The 17,421-nt window shown below is 33.7% G+C and overlaps 1 protein-coding gene across 1 annotated transcript in view; it reads left to right on the top strand.

Moving 5' to 3' along the window:
• The first annotated feature begins 440 nt into the window (after positions 1 to 440).
• LOC106615312 (mucin-2) overlaps positions 441 to 17,421 on the top strand; it is a 102,983-nt gene continuing 86,002 nt past the window's right edge. Inside the window, exon 1 of the mRNA XM_036359759.2 lies at positions 441 to 1,188. The gene's annotated coding sequence lies outside the window, so the exon portion shown is untranslated. The remainder of the gene's footprint in view (positions 1,189 to 17,421) is intronic.

The following is a 17,421-nucleotide window of genomic DNA, read 5'->3' as shown; positions in this document are numbered from 1 at the left end:
GGCATATATGTATTTATATATATATACATATATATATATATATATATATATATACGAGATAGTTAATGCTTTATTGCTGCTATTCTTCTTTTGTCTGCTTTCGCGGTTTTTTATTGCTTCTATTTTTTCTCCACTCACCTTTAGAATTCTTGCTTGCCACTTCGCCAACTATCTGCTCGCAATCTTTGCTCTCTCCACTGCTTCTGTGCGCTTCTTAAATAACTCATCACTGATACTCATCAACTATTTGCTTTCTTTTGTTTCTATCGCGCTCTCAATCGCGCTGGCCATTGCTTCGGCCTCTGCCAGCTTGTGCTTTATAACTTTCTTTTGCTACTTTGTTTTCTTTCTCTACTTTATTTGTCTTTTTCCACGTTTTTTCTGTGCTTCTAACATTTATTTGCTATTTTCTTATTACAGCCGTCCGTTGCAGCAGTCTAAACTTGATCTTGTGGTAAAAGCAATTTCTTCAGCGGCGACTGTGATTTGCCTTGACTCGCTCGGCTGCCATCAGTTCTCTTGCGACTGCGTGCGTGTTAGCAACATAGAAGCGACTCGTCTTCTTCTTTCGAATTGGGTAAACTCGCGTCGAGTTGGTGTGTATGCTTGCTACATAGAGTGTGGTGAAAGAGCAAGAAAAAGGAGTAATAAGTGAATATGTACTTACATATAGTATACAAGTGCTTAACAAAAGACTTAAGAAACGAACGTGTTTGAATTACTAAATACTATCTAAATTCGAAATATAAAAATTTTAGATGAATATTTTAGTTATATAAAATTTTCGAATTATTCCATCCAGTGAACGTCTCCTTCTTGCAAAATCTGTTACCTTGCAACATTCTACCTTGATTTACATACATACACATTTTTATATTTACGCTGACTTTGAACTCGCCACTCAAGTTCATTGACGAACTTTTGCTGGGCGCTTTGTGTGGCAACTAAAGCCAGGAAAATAATTCGAGTTGAATTTGCCGCGCTGCAGCCATTTTGAGTGATATTTAAACTATTTTCTAGTGCTGTTTGTTTAAAAAAGTTATTAGATTTTTGCAAATTCGTCAAAAATTATTGGCTGTCATAAAAAGTTATTTGTGCATTTTCGGTTCGGTTCTTCGGTTATTCAGTGAAATTAATACTTGCAAGTTGCTCAGTTAGAAAAGGTAAAAGGAGTACTATAACTTTGTTGTGAGTAGTAATAACTACAGTTATTTATACTTTTTTTTTAGAATTTTTTTAGCTTAAGTATTTTAAATCATAATTTTTAATAAATTTTTCTCTATGAGTTATGGCATTCAGACCAAAAATAATAAGAAAATACGTTAATTATTGGTACACCGAAGCTGTAATGCCCTTCACAGGTGCATTTCTTACTTGATTTTGAACGATCTATGCAAAATTGGGTGAAAATATCTTGTCAAAGAAAAAAGTTTTCCATATAAGGATTTGATTTAAATCGGTCAGTTTGAATGGCAGTTATATGCTATAGTTTTTCGAACTGAACAATTTGACTAGATATTATTGCGCTGTCTGGGACAATAATTAATGCTAAATTTGATGATGATACCTTGTGAACTAAAAAAGTTTTCCATACCAGAACTTAACTTAAATCGGTTAGTTTGTATGGCAGCTTATAATATAGGAAGGACTTGAACAATATTTTTGGAAATAATAGCATTGCTTTGGAAAATAAATCATTCCGAATTTCGTGACGATATCTTGCCAAATAAATAAGTTTGCCATACAAGAATTTGACTTTAGTCGGTCAGTTTGTATGACAGCTACCTGCTATAGTGATTCGATCTGAACCTTTTATTCGGAGATAGTAGCATTGTTTTGAAAAATAGTTCATGCCAAATTTCGTGAAGATATCTTGTAAAATAAAAAAGTTTTCCATACAAGCTCTCTTCCACAAAGTGTCATTTTACAGTGTAGTTTGCCTGATGTAATATTCGAATTACATATTTATCACTGGAAATAAATATTTGGATCAAATCGCTCTACGATAGGTGGCGCTAGAACTTAAAATATTACTTAAACCTTTACTTATCAACCAATTTAGTTCATGTCTTGATCTTTGACATCAAATATTATATTTGATTAATAAATATGTCAGGTAGGTGGCGTTGGAATCGAAACATTTCTCAAACAGCTTTGCCTTATCCTCATGCATATTAGCAATATTTATAAAATATTTACTACATGCTCATATTACGCCTACGGACTAGCGTGAGATTTTTTCCATGTCAAATTCAATGACACTAAACTGACAGTAGTTTAATTTTGTTGACATGTGCTTCGAGCAATATTTATCAAAAGACAACAAGCTATAAATAACAATTATGCTGAAATTTCAATTCAACTACAACGATACGCTAGGAAAATGCCAAAAGAACTAAATCGCAAACGTTTACATTACTTTGACTACAACTGTCCTTGAATTTGACGTAGTAAAAATCTCACTTAGTTAATATCTTGCTTTATTTTTGCACTGGCAATAAAAATGTATAGATCTATGTATATAAAACTATATCGCGTTTTTTAAAACGTGAAAATTTTTGACAGAATTATGACACGGCCGTGACAAGTCATAATGCTTGGCAGTACAACTTTTTCTGGTTGTGCCTTGACACTTCGCTTTTGTGGAATAAATTCTTCACTTATCGATATTAACAGAAGTAATGGTCAAATAAAATATTGAGTTAAATAAGAAAAAACCCAGCTAACTAAAATGTCTCTAAATAAATATATTTCTAAACTTAGAACACAAGGAATAACATTGCTTTGAAAAATTGTAGCACAATTTTTTATTGCCTCTCTATTTATATCCGAATTCCGACCTCGAACCGACTAATTTAATGTTTTAAATAGAGAATTACAAACAACATACAATCTTAGAAGTATCTATAAGGAAGCAGATTTTTCACTGCGGCAAGCCACAGTACAATTGCTCCTACACTGGTTTATACTTCTCGCCATTCCCTCCTACCTTGCAACGGCCTGACTTGTGACTGCTATAAAATTTCTCGCAGAACTTTAAAAGTTTTCAAGTGCAGTGTGTCATAAAACACAAATGACATAAAACGCAGTTGCGCCATATGAAATATATACACAGTCGCAGTGGTGGTTGTAGTTGTGCACTAAGATGACTGTAAAGAAAGCGCTGCTGTACTGAAGGGGTAGATACCTAAGATATGACCTGCCAGAGAGTTAAGCTAAGAAAGTCTAAACCTTAAACTCGACGCTGCGAATAACAGTTTTACGCTTCACCAAATTCGTGCGCAATATTGGAGGCAGTAGCCAGGAGGGTGCCTCACACCCGCACCTAAGCGCTGTGCGTATGCAAGGCGTGCCTCTAAGGATAGGCAACATAAACTTTTCGTTCGCGAGATTGTGCACATTTCATTATCCTGCCACGCACAGCACACCTATACATACGCGTAAACTGCAGTTGCACTTGAGCTGTGCCTGGCATTAACTTTAGTGCGGCAGGCTTCTGAGCGGGCTCAGTTTGCCGAAGGTAAGATGGCTCTTGTAAATGCCTGCGTGCATCATTGTAATCTGCAGTTAAGTTTGTGTCTTTTATCAGCTGCCAGCGAGTTTTCCTTGTACTTTGCCCGCGTTTGGTGCACTTAAATGCAATTTAGTCGTTTTTTATGCTCTCTGCTCTGTCTTTAATGGCGCGTTGTTTTGAAATTTAAGCCATTGCGGCTGTTTGTATCTGATAAATATTGTAAAGTTTTATTAGGTAGCCAACATTTTATTAGCAGCCTGCTGAGCAAAAGACTGGTTACATGGTTAGCTAGGATTTTTTGATCCCTCTTGTCAGGGAAGGCTAGGTAGAAGGTGGTTTTGGCCATTTTTCAAAACTTTTATCCCATTTCAGTTGAATTTGGCAAACACGACTTTAAGGTTTTGAGTATATAAATGTTTCTTAATTGCGATTTTAAGGTTTTAAATATTTGTTAAAAATTAGTTAAAAATTCTGGATTTTTTTGAATATTTATTAAACACGAGTTTTGAGTTTTTAGAATGATTGTGAAACACGAGTTTAAGGTTTGTGTGTTTTGAGTACAACATTTGTTAAACACGAGTTTAAACTTTTGTGTTTTTTTGAATATTTGTGAAAAATGAGTTTAAAGTTTGGATATTTTTGAATATTTTTCAAATTCGAGTTTAAGGTTGTGAGTTACATAAATATTTATCAAACCGAGTTTTGAGTTTTTAGAATGATTGTTAAACACGAGTTTAAGGTTTGGTGTGTTTTAAGTATAACCTTTGTTAAACGCGAGTTTAAAGTATTCGATTTTTTTGAATATTTATTAAACACGAGTTTAAGGTTTCTATTTTATTTTTAAATTTAACATTTGTTAAACACCAGTATAAAGTTTTAAGTTTTTTGAATATTTGTTAAACACGAGTTTAGAGTTTTGAGATTTATAAATATTTATTAAACACGAGTCTAAGGTTTCGAGTTTTTTGAATGTCAACTTTCTCATAAGAGTACAAGAAGATAGAAATCCGTAGAAAACGCTCTCTTCAATAATATCAAATGAAAGTTATAGCCCCACAAAACAACAATAAGAACAATTTTTTCACCGAAAAATATTTTAGCTCCAAATTCACCCTCAATATATAGCTAATGTAATGCAATCGTTTGCTTATTATGTTAGTAATCCACCTACCGAGTTTCTACAACCTCATCTCCCAAGTTTCCACTTTCCACCAAAATCAACTTTCCACACAATCAATATGCCCCTATCTTAGTTTTCTAGTTTTCTATCAGACATTATCCTCAGCCAACATTGAATATAAGTTTCTTAATCTCAATTAATGTTTAATTGCCTGTCCAAATCGGTGGTCAATCAGACGCGATGGCGACACGCTTAATCCGCTCGCTAATCTGTTACTTTCGGTGGCGTGTAGAAGCGACGGCGGCATTGTCTGTCTCGAATAAAGAAAGCAAAAAGAGAATACAAACACGAACAAGAAACAATTAGTCGCACTTAAAATGCCTGCCAAAAAAAAAAAACAAAAAATGAAATAAAATAATTAGCGAATTTTAAGACAATGACAATAGAGACAACAAAAGAGTTTGCTTTTAGTTGTTATTACGATTTTCAACGCTGTCCACTGTAGTTAGTGAGAAATATTTTCAATTTGGCGTTGAAATAGTGACAAAAAAAGTAACACATACAAATGTATATACGTATAGTATATATAGCATATAGATGTATGTATATAAAGCAATGTGTTTGCAATGAACTTGAATTGACTTCTTTATGATCATTGTTCAGCGGAAGCCATTACCTTTACGGCCATGAAAATAAGAATTGTTCTTTATTATTTTTTCTGCTCTTAATTTCTCTTTAGTTCGTGTTACTTTTTATTTATCTTATTTCTATATTTTCTAGCGCTAAAAACCTTTCGGGCTGCCTATAGAATGCTGCTTTGTTAAGCTGAGCGTTATTCGTACAATAAATGAGGTTAGGAACGATTGTCGTATATGCATATGTACATACATGGAGGCATACGAGAATATATACAATAAATATTCTTTTTTATATATTTTTTCCTGATTTGGTTATTCTTTGAACTCTTTGCTGTCATTGACATTGTTGTGACTTTTGTAGAGTTAGCAAGTTTTCGGTTAAAACCCTGACAATAAGGAAGTGGTTGCGAAAAAGAAATGCTGTAATTATAATTAAGCAAAAGTAATTATAATGGTGGTTATTTTACTCTTCTATAAAATTGAAAAATTGCTGTTATTTCAATAATAAGGGATATAAAGGCTCCAATTAACGAGTTAAATGCTTCGAGTTTTATGAATATATGTTAAACGCGAGTTTGAGTTATCAAGTTATAATAATATTTGAAAACACGAGTTTAAGGTTTTGAGTTTTTTGAATATTTGTTAAACACGCGTTAAATGTTTTGAGATTATTGAGTATTTATCAAACAGGAGTTTAAGGCTTAGAGTCTTTTGAGTATTTGTTCAACACGAGTTTACAGGTTTTAGTTGTTTTGGATATTTGTCAAACACGAGTTTACGGTTTTGATGTTTTAAATATGTTTCGGACATTTGTGTTCCTCTTCTGTACTCAAACATTTTGACAACCTTTTTTTGATATTAGAATCTATTTAATGATGAACATAACCTAAAAATCAGATTCACCACCAAATCGTTATACCGCCTTCTTTATGTCGCCTTTAGCTATATTTGATTGTATTATTTTATTTATTTTCAACATCTTTCGTATTCACACCACACATAGCGCTTTGTAAACATAAACATTAGACATTTTCTCCATGTTATCTTATCAATTTCAGTTTCTCATCTTTCCTATTAAGTTTCAGAATCCATAAATCACTTTGAAAACGCCAGCAAGTGAAAGTTTAAAAATCCAATCAATATCAATTCTTAACGATATGTATAGCTTAAAGCTGCTTATTATGGCTGTTGCTGTTGTTTTTGTACAAGTCTATGTTGTGCAAGACTTTCTACAGCATTCGAAGTCGCTACAAAACAGCACATTACAAACACAAAGCTTTGCTTGGCTTAAGATTTCAGCAGCGTGTGCTACAACTGATTTGTTGACCGGTCAGACAGTTAGTCAGGCAAACAGTTATGCTGTCATTCAGATGCAGAATTCTCAGTTGTCTTGCCTTGACGTTTAGTTGTCAGCGTTGTAAGGTGTCTTAATAACACTTATCTGTAAAATTTGGTTTAGAAACTCACAATTTGTTTATACTACAAGTATTTGTTGTATATGTATTTTATGTGCGGATGTGTGTCTTCTTATTAGAAGCAGATTGCTGATTTGAATTTTTTCTAAGCTTATTATTTTTTTGTTTTGATAATAATTGCCTTGTTTTGGACTTTCATTGACAAGCTTTCACTTTTCGTTGCTAATCTCTAAGAAATTTAAGATATTGGCTCGCTCGCAGACAGAAATTTTCAGCAATTTTCTATATAAATTCTTAAGTAGCCTTTATGATATTTTGATATAGTTTTTTTTTTACTGTTATTTATTTATTTTACTCTGTATTGTTCGAAATAAAACATTTGCTTTTGTATGTTGGTAAAGCGTTCTTTCAAATACCGTTAGTCTGTCAAAGCCTTTATTGACATTAATCAGAAAGTTGTTTGCATATTTTTTGAGGTTATGTGAAAGTAAATGTGAATTTTACTATGCAAATATTCTAATCTGTAACTTTTGTGGCATAAATTGTTTATGAAATGATTTATTGAAAGCCAATTTTAAATTTATTAATTATCTATACATAGAGTTTTTGTAGATATATGTACAATGTATACATAGACGAGCAAATGTATGAGTAAATGTCTACATAAATGTGCAAATTATATTATAACAGCATTTTAAGAGGATTAAAATATTTTTATACAAATTTAAAATATATAAATTTATAACTCTTGGCCTTGTAATTGTATTTTGATGAATTTATGGCGAAGCAGAGCTTTGGAAGTGTTTGTAAATATAGGCGGTTAGTTAAATTAAATTAAAATAAAATACAAAAACAAGAAAAAACGTTAACTTCGGTTGCACCGAAGCTTTAATATTATTCACAGGTGCAGTTTCCATAACATAAAAGGGTATCAAAAGATCTCTATCTACTCAATTATTCGATTTGCATCGTTCGGTTTGTATGACCGTTATATGGTATAGTGGTCTGATCTAAACATTTTGCACGGAGATTGTAGCGTTGCCTTCAACAATAATTTCTTCCAAACTTGGTGAAAATATCTTGACAAATAAAAAAGGTTCTCCATACAAGGACTTGACTATGATCGGTCATTTTATATGACAGCTATATATTATAGTGCTCCGACAACAGCCATTCCGACAAATGAGCGGCTTTTTAAAGGTAAAGTGATGTATGCAAAATTTCAGATCGATATCTCAAAAAAAGCTAGACAGAAATGGCTAAAATGTTAGTAAGGCTGTCTGCGATTCGCCATTTCTCTGCTCGTAAAATTCAAAGCTCGTAAGCTGAAGTATTATACTTACTACAAAAAAATGCAGAATACCTCATTAGCTTGTCAAAATAGGATATGTAGCACTTTCTTAGCCTCAACCCTGCTTAACCGCAATATTTTGGCCCCAGAACTGTGGTTGTTGTATTGGCATAAAATATACAAAAAGTAGTTTTGGTGCAGCTGATAGCCGAGTATAAGTCATGATTCAATATGATTATGTATATCCAACTATCATGGTAACTGGTTATAAAACCCACTCTCTGCGGCCTATTTGTTGTTATATTGAAAGAAGTGAGAGAAATTGTATTTTTGTTACTTACATATGGCAAGATTTTATTTATATTTATATTATATTTATCAAAGCGTGTTTTGTACAATAGTATCGATTAAGGTTAAAATCGATATTTTTCGATAATAACATACCTTCAGATAGGGCAAAGATTGGACACAACCAAGTATAGATTTTGTGAATTGATTTTTAAAGAATCTGCTAGAATCCTGAGGTACATGAGTCCAGTATAAAAATTTTCACAAATGTAGAGATGATAAAGGTCCTCTGTGTAGTAAGAGTTATTTTCCAAAACTCCGACAATAAATAATTTTGAATAAATCTGAGTGTGACTAACAGAAAACTCCTCTTATATGCCTCAAAATTAATTTCTATAAATATATGCAAGTAAGAATGTATATCAGTGTGTAATTATGTATATATGTATCCAGTTTTGAATATTTTTTTATGGCCAGACCGCCACTCGGGCGTCGTCAGCTCGTATTTATTGAATTTTATAAAGCATGCCGCCGCCGCGTTGTGACAAGCTGTTGCCCGAGGTGTTGCTTCTCGATACACAATATACACTTCTGAACACTCAGCTACATATATACACAGATATATATGTACACATATTATATGGATATTTGTATAACATTTTGCTTCTTTCCACACCTCAATGTGTGAATATTGCGGCAAGTAAGTATGGAGGTATGTATGTATGTACGTATGACTGTTTGGCTCCATTAAAAAATGTGAAAGTGGTTAAACCACAAAAAGAAGTCCACTAAAAAATAACAAAAACAACAACAATTAAGAATAAAACAATTTACCTTCAACAACGTGTGTATGTGTATGTGTGGCAACTGCACGGCTGTGATGAGCAACAAGCTGTCACAATGCAATCGAAAGGGGTTGGCGCGGTGAGAACTCAGCCACAGCAGCATAAACAGCAACAACAACACGAACAAATACTTGGCAATTGAAATAAAGTTGTCGCATCAGAGTTGCGCTGCAACAATGTCGGGTGGTCGATGAGCTCGGAAGCTGATGCTGTTGTTGTTTTTGTTGTTACTTCTGATGAAGTCTACAAAAATTTACGTTTTTTCACGTTTATTTTGCTTTTTTCTGGTTTGAGATTTTCTGTACACATTTCAATACTATTATTTTTGTTGTTGTTGTTGTTGTTGCAGCAACAACTTATACAGGTTAAGTGTTATCACTGTCAGGCGATTCTCTCTTCCGCACGCAAGTTTCTATACCATAAACACTCGTTTTTGCTGTTGTTGCTATTTTTATTGTTGTCATAATTATTCGAGTGGCGGTTGAGGTGTGCTGTTGACACTGTTTTTGGTGGTAATTGAAAGTTGTTGCTGCGTGCAGTGTGTTGACATGGATATTTAAAGTTGCGCTGCTGTCATAGTGGGCAACAACAGTGTTTTATTTTCCAGTTTTACCCATTAATTGCTTATGGAAATGCTTTTCCGATGTTTATAGAATTTTTTAGTTTTTTTTTTCACAAGAACTTGATTTGTTTCTAGCTTTCTGTGTCATTAAGCGAACTGATTTTCTGTTCTAAATTTCTTTAACCTTTTTGTGGACAAAATGGTGCATAATGATTGCTGTCAATACGAAAATTTGAGGTTTTACCGCTTCAGCATGCTCAGTTTATCTAAACATCTATACATGTATATATAATATATATATATATATATATATATATATATATGTCGATATATGATATATGATATATATATCGATATATGATATATATTATATATACTCCTATAAAGTCTAGTAAAAAGAAATCCATAATTTTTCTATAGGTGGCTTTAGTGATTTGTGTTTCACAATACCTAATGTAAATAGTTTTCATATCCGTCAATTCGCTTCCGGTAATTTTGATGTCAAATGTGCAATACGCTCTGGAAAGGCCAATTTGGAAATTATCAATAAAGTGAAGTATTTATTGAGTTCGAAAGTAATTTACCCTATACAGCTTAGTTCATTGAATAACTTCAAACACCCTTCCAGCCGCACACAGTTACTCAGAACTACCTTCTTTAACTAATTATCTAATATGGCATATTTAAACTCCATATACAAGATAGAGCCTCTCCTCTTATAGAACAACTTACCTTCTTCCACGATCACCCAGTTGCTAATCCGACTGTTTGACTCACCAATTAAAGTTAAATTTTGCTTAAAAAACATTTTGAACCGTTGCTTCAATAAGGCTAGATACAAAAAGAAGTTCAATGTGTGTGTGTCAAGCGAGTTTAAGCAAAAAGAACCTCATGGAACAAATTTCTATCTGGCAATCGCTGCTAAATCCCCACAAAATCGATTACCTCACATTTTAATCAATTATCGGCTTGTTAGCAATAAAATTAATTTTTCCAGTCATGATTAGGGTTCCATGGCCTTTTTCGGGCAAACAAATATCACATGATCTCTACTCTTAGGCTCCTTGCCAAATATATGCGTAAGTTATGCGAAAGCTTTAAAGGTGTTACTAAAAATCAAACGGGGACATATCTAGAAATCACACACACGATTTACAAATTGTTCTGTTTTACTCAATGAAAAGCTCGCTTTCGTATTAAAAGTAATTCGCATGGACTACTCTGAAACAATTTAATTCCAATGGGAAGGTGAAGCATCTATGTCAAAGTTATTTTCTAAAATGAACTCACTGATTTAATGTGTAATTAAGTTAGGAATGATAAAGCAACTTGTCCAAGCTTTCTTGTTTTAATTACATCTGTTGAAAATCTCCGAAGTTTAGTACGGAAGTTGAAAGTTGTAATATTTGATACAGCAATGATTGAAAGTTGCAGATTTCATCAAATTGATAACTATTCTAGAGAGTGAATCATGAAAGAGTTTTGTGTTGATAGTCGCTAATTTCCTAGGTGACCATAAAGTACAAATTAAGAATAAATTGTGCGAAATATGCTGACAAATTTTCTGATTCTAAAAGCAAATATGTTGATACTCATATTTGCCCCTAGAGTTAGACTATCTCCGCAGTCAGCTAAATACATTTTCGAATAATTTAGGATATTATAATGAGGAAAATAGAGAGTCATTCCACCAGCATCTAAAAGTGATAGAAGAAAGGTATCAAGGTTGATGGCATCGACACATGATGTCAGAGTACTGCCAGTTCTTTAAAAGATATTGGAAAATTATAAAATAAAAGCACATAAAAGGCGCTTTATTGAAATATAACGTATGCTTTGGATATACGTCTCTCTATTTACTTCGATGTATCCAAAATTATTAGAAATATATCTGCTTTTTTGTTTAAAATAAGGATTTAAAAATAAACGAGAGCGAATTCTACCAAATCGTTGACAGTTTCATGAACAAATTTATTCGAGACTGATCTTATATATAGGGCAACAAAACCACTGGAGACCAGTGTAATTTAACTTTAACCTTCAATAAATTTTATTTTATAGACGAGATTTGTATAATATTCAACTTTCTACAAATATAAGATTCGAAATATTAATAAAATATAAAAAGCAGATGCTGATCTATGAAAACTGAAAACCGTTTATTTTTCTATTAAAATAAAGAGCCCATACAGATGTCTGCCAAACAATTTTCCAGAACACAAAGTGTTTTTTTACCCAACCGAGTATGTATTACTTGAATAATTAGTAATATAAATGAGCTGCCTTTGTAGTATATACATATAACAATTTGTAACCAGATAAATTGACACTTTCATATAAGCTAATTAAATATGATAAAAGTTTTTTAGATGCTAAAATTTATGCCAACAAAATACACGACTTTTGCCAAAAAGTTAAATTTTAATGTTTTATTCACATATAATTACCAAAGAAAGTATTGAAGACGCCGTTAAACATAAGGTCAAATATATCTTAATATATAAGTACCTATGTAGTGGCATATAAAACCAACGTAGGCTTATAAAAAAAGAGCAATAAAGGTCCGAAACAACGTTGTTGGCATTTGTGGAACAAAATCATAAAAACGAAACTTACTGCTAGAAGCTCCACTTAAAGCAAAGCAACGGAAAAAAATTCAAAGAAAAAAGTGAAAATTGTGTGATTCGCGGTAGCAATTAATAAAGCGATTAAAAGCGGCAGCAACAACAACCACATGTACCTATAGTATAAACACAAAAGAAAACTAAAGAGCTGAGGGAAAAGGCAGAAATTATAATTATGGCAGCAACAAATATCGCAAGCACATACACATATACACACAAAATGCCCACCAGCCACGTGTGCCGAATCGAGCGTGGCCAAGCAAAAGGGCAATATAGATGGGTTGGCTTGCAGCAATCTTTATCGTAGTGTTGTTGTGATGGCGGGAAAAATCAACAGCAAGTAAGAAAAAGTACATTAATAATAGAAAATATGCAAGAATAAAGTTTATGAGGCAGCCACAACAACAACAAAAATGAACATAAGAAAAACAACAACAAATGTAATTAACGCAGCGACGGAGAAAAGCTCGAGAAATTATAGCGATATGTAGGGCCAGCAATGCTACGCCGTAGAAACGAAGAAAATTGCAAAAATTTAGAAAACAGCTAGGCAACAATTATGGCAACAACAAAAACATGCGAGCTGCAAGAAAAATCACAAGCGATTAACCCGCAGTTCAAAGGTGTACACCGATTATTTGCGAATTCTAAGGAAAGCAACACGTAGAAACACACCTTGGCAGAGAGAAATTGACCAGCAGTCGCTATAGGTCGTTGCTTTCGGGTAAAGCGAGCGCCTGCTGAGTAGCTAACAACAGCGAAAGCAATAAATCAAAATCGTATGACAAATAACGGTGAAAATTTACATTTGTTTGTGCCGCCAAAGTTGCAGTGAACTCAGTGTTGGCGGAGCAATATCCGATATAATGATTACGGATACTTTTAATTGACAGTTCGAATGCAACCTTGCGCATGAGTTGTGAATAATGTGTAATAAAGGTTTGCGTTTGCAAGTTCCAAGAAAATTGCATTTAGTTCAGTTCAATTTTCGAAAAAGCTGAAATGAAAAATAAAATTTTTAATTTAAATTAGTTTCGAAACAGTCAACACTTAACTCCATGTGTGAAAACATACCTACATAATAGTAACTACAATATATTTTTCCCTCTCTGTTTTTGGCGAAATCGCTCTGAATAGATTGTTGGTAATCTCTATTTCCCAACTACATATACATGTGTGCCAACAAAGTATCACTGCTGAATCAAAAATTTATTGGTACTGGAAGCTGAGATAATATTTTCGGCTAGAGAATTGAAATTTCTTTGCACATAATAGCTCTACTCTACTTCGTCTTCTTCCAAAGCTTCTACAGCTGGCATCCGGTACGATTCTTAAGCTTACGGTGAGCACACCGATGGGGTAATGACCAGTTAGGGGCCCTACAACTAGAGAAAGACTAGCCTTAGTGTGGACAAAAAGCTTACTGAATCTCTTGCGATCCATTTGAAGCCAAAAACATCTTGTGATAACGCAAGAACTACGCGAAGTCTAGTTATAAAGTAGTAGAACGCACCATACGCTGGAAGCTTCGACCTGTAACCATTTCATTGATAACAAAGCTAAAGTGCCTATTCTTGCCAACTCGTCAGCTTTGCAGTTACTTTTGATTCCATATTAGTCTTATCACGAAGTGACTCGATGCCGTTGATAACAGGTTGGGCATACCCTAACTTGGAGTTAACGTTAAAGAACAGCAAATCGTACAAATATATTTTAAATAGGTGAAGAAAAAGATTATAAAAATTGAAGTTTTTAGAAACACGATGTTTTTGAAACCTATTTAGCTTCAGTGTATCCTAGCTTCATAATTTTTACTTTACGAGATCTTATAACAAATTATTATCTGAATAATAATAATAGAAATTATAGAAAGTTTTTCAAAATTCCGGATTCATATGAATTCCATATATATTTTGAAGTAAATCTCACAAAAAACTTGATTAAAAGATTTCAATCTGGTAATAATAACAGAGAACATTTGTCGAAATTATACTGGAGTAAAATTCGGTTAGAGCGGTATGAGAAATATTCATCCGGTGGTGTATACTATTACATCACTAAGATGTGTTATTATGTAATCTGGGGTAGACTTTTGAATGTTTCGAAGCCATATCTTTGGTTAAATGGGCTAGGTTACAGATCTTTTCCATTTTTTTATCCAAGTTTCTAAAGTCTTTCGAAGTTATTTGAAGGCAAATCCATTTTATCATTGGATATCGCCAAGCTATAGTGTTTTCTAATACAAAATGAACTGGTTGCAAATCTCTCTTTCAGTTAATCTTTGAAGAGAAGAGTGATGTTTGATTTGAAGTGGTTAAGTCGGCAGCAAAACCTCGGTGAGGGTAAGGTCTAAAATATAATAATAACTCTTTTTTTGGGTAGTTGAAAATGTCAAGTTATAACTATTTCTAATAACTGTCAACCTACAAAGCCATTATAATATGATAATTGTATTTTTAACTTCATTGAAAGGATTGTGAGAAAATATTGAGTATCGAAGAAATCTTCACAATGCAGATAAATTAATACAAAAGTTATACTTAGAGGTCGAATATTGACGGGAATCCAATAAATTTTATTCCCAGAGTGATTGATGTACATAATTGCTGGTCTAATTCCTCTTTTGGTTTTGCCGAATATTGACTGGAATTCCAAAAATTATCTTCCTTGCGTGATTGTTGTATAGAACCACTGGGCCTGGCTCTACTTTTAGGCTCCAGTCTTCAAAGATCGTTAGGTAATTATGATGCTTGCTTTTTTAGAGGCACTAAAATCAAACTTTCTTTCAATTTTTATGAATACATTAGCGTCCGCTATAAATAGCAAGTTCTTCTGCTGCAGAGCGCCCTCTACCATAAAACTCAAGCATTGCTTACCTATTTGCCAACGGTATGCAACATAAATTACCACCGAATGCATACACTTTAGAACGACAAAGCCATAATGCTGGGCAATAAAGTATGACAATACATTTTCTTTGGCAGAAATGTTGCACAAACACTCGTTGCATTTGTTTGCAACTTATTTTCCACTTGAGGAATTTCCACTTTTTCCCTGCGCTTCAACTTCATTACGACAATTTGCGGAGTATATGTACGCATATTGTATGTTGCATGTTGCATATGTGAGTATATTGCATGTTGTATATGTGAGTATGTTACATGTTGCATATCGCATGCCTGTGAGTGTGCGTTGTTGGTGTTTTTTACGACAGCACTTTGTGTCAGTGGCGCATTTATGCGTTGAATTATGATGCCATGTCGCGCAGAGAACTTGTTGCACGTACTCATGCACACACACACACACACACCCGCGCAAATACACGTGCATCAAAGTAAACTTGCAATTTATTCACATGTGTACCTTTGCTGCAACGCTACACGCTCAACGACTGCTGTCCGTCCCGCCACTTATGGGAGTCGTTAGTAGCCTGTGTGAGCACGTTTTTACTATGCAAGTGTGAGTGCAATTGTTTGTGTGTGTGTTTGTTTGCGGCAGTGCTGCCGCCCGCCCACTACTCATGCGTGCCCTGCTTGCCATTCTTGGAAATTTACAACTTTTTTCATTGCCCTCTTAAAGTCTCGAAGAAAAATTACCTACACTTTTCCGCTTCAATCTGCGGCAGCGTCATTTAGCTGCAACCATGCGGGTATTATGTGCTTGCCACACTCCGTCCGCTTGCCTGCCGCATGTGAGCCAAATGAAATCTTATAGTCTTGTGTGTTGTTGTTGGTTTTTCTCGTGCAAGTTATATGTTTCTTGTTGTTGCAAGTTTTTGTTGTTGTAACTTTTCGTCGCTGTACAGTCACGCATGTTTGTGTATGCGTGCACCGTTTGTTTGTGCAACTTTTTCGCCCATTTTTGTTTATACCACTTTTCTCGATTCTTTTTGTTGCTTTTTCTTGCCTCAAACTGTCTCAAACTACAATAAATTCTATAACGTTCTTTTCCGAACTCTTTGGCTGCAATGTACGCCCCTTTTTGCCACCAACATTTGCCTTCAGCTCGAACTTTTACGCGTAGCCGTTGTTGTTTCTTACTTATATGTGGTTATTGTTGTTGCTGGTGCGAAAGAAAAATGTGCTCTTGCGTTACTCACACGGTCTACGCTGTGTTAAAAGAGAAAAAAATTAAAAATAAAAGATTTTTTGCTTCAAAATTTTATTTTTTCATCAGCTCTGAACTTCAGGCGCGATTTAACAAATAAAGTAACGGTAATTAAATGTTACAAATGCGTTATCAACGATCGTCTGCGGCTGTTGCACGTATTGTGTTGCTTGATCCTGGGAAGTTACTTAACATTTGATTATGTGTGTATACGCCCATCCGCGCTGTCTGGGTGTAACGGGTACTCTCTTAAAAATACAGTCATTGCTGTGTCTGATTTTAATTAAGGAGGCGTGCAATTTTTACTACTTTGTATGTCATTTCAACTTTGATGTGTTTACTAACGCGCTTGTGGCAAGTAGGAGTATATTACGATATAATTTTATGCACATAAGGGTGGTTCTTAAATTTTGTTCAAATCAATATATTAAAACCGTTTCCCGAAAATTAATATTAATATTTTCTTTGTTTCAGATCTAGAATCGATAATACTATGTATTTTAGAGCAAAATTGTCAAAAAAATAAAAATAAATGTTTGTACCACTCTAATAAAAAACTTGCGAGAGACTTAAGAAATTGAAATTAATATTTTTTTTCATATTATATTTAGAATCGTTAATATTATGTATTCTCGCAGAAAATTATATTTAAAAAAAAATTTTAATATCTGTACCACCCTAATTTAACACTTGCGAGAGACTTCACTTTTCCTCTATTTTAAAACATTTAACTTTTAAAAATGTTGTAAGCTCTATCCCCATTAAAGTGTTGTTGTTCCATGTTGTTCCATGCTCTTCTATGCTATTCCATACATATCATCCATAGATATCCGTCATTATATATGGAGATAACACAAAGAAGCTATTCTGTGGATCAATAAATGTTCTAGATATGTCACGGTGATCTTATTGTGCCGTGGTAGTTGTGCCACAGTATATCTCTATAAAGTTTCCCCGAGTGCTTTTGGACTGATCCCCATTATAGCGTAGCAAAATTTATATTTCTTCAATTCAGTC

This window comes from Bactrocera oleae, chromosome 3 (genome assembly GCF_042242935.1).
Source record: "Bactrocera oleae isolate idBacOlea1 chromosome 3, idBacOlea1, whole genome shotgun sequence".
Lineage (NCBI taxonomy): Eukaryota > Metazoa > Arthropoda > Insecta > Diptera > Tephritidae > Bactrocera > Bactrocera oleae.
The sequence above is the reverse complement of the archived record's forward strand: the minus strand, read 5'-3'. Positions and strand labels throughout refer to the sequence as shown.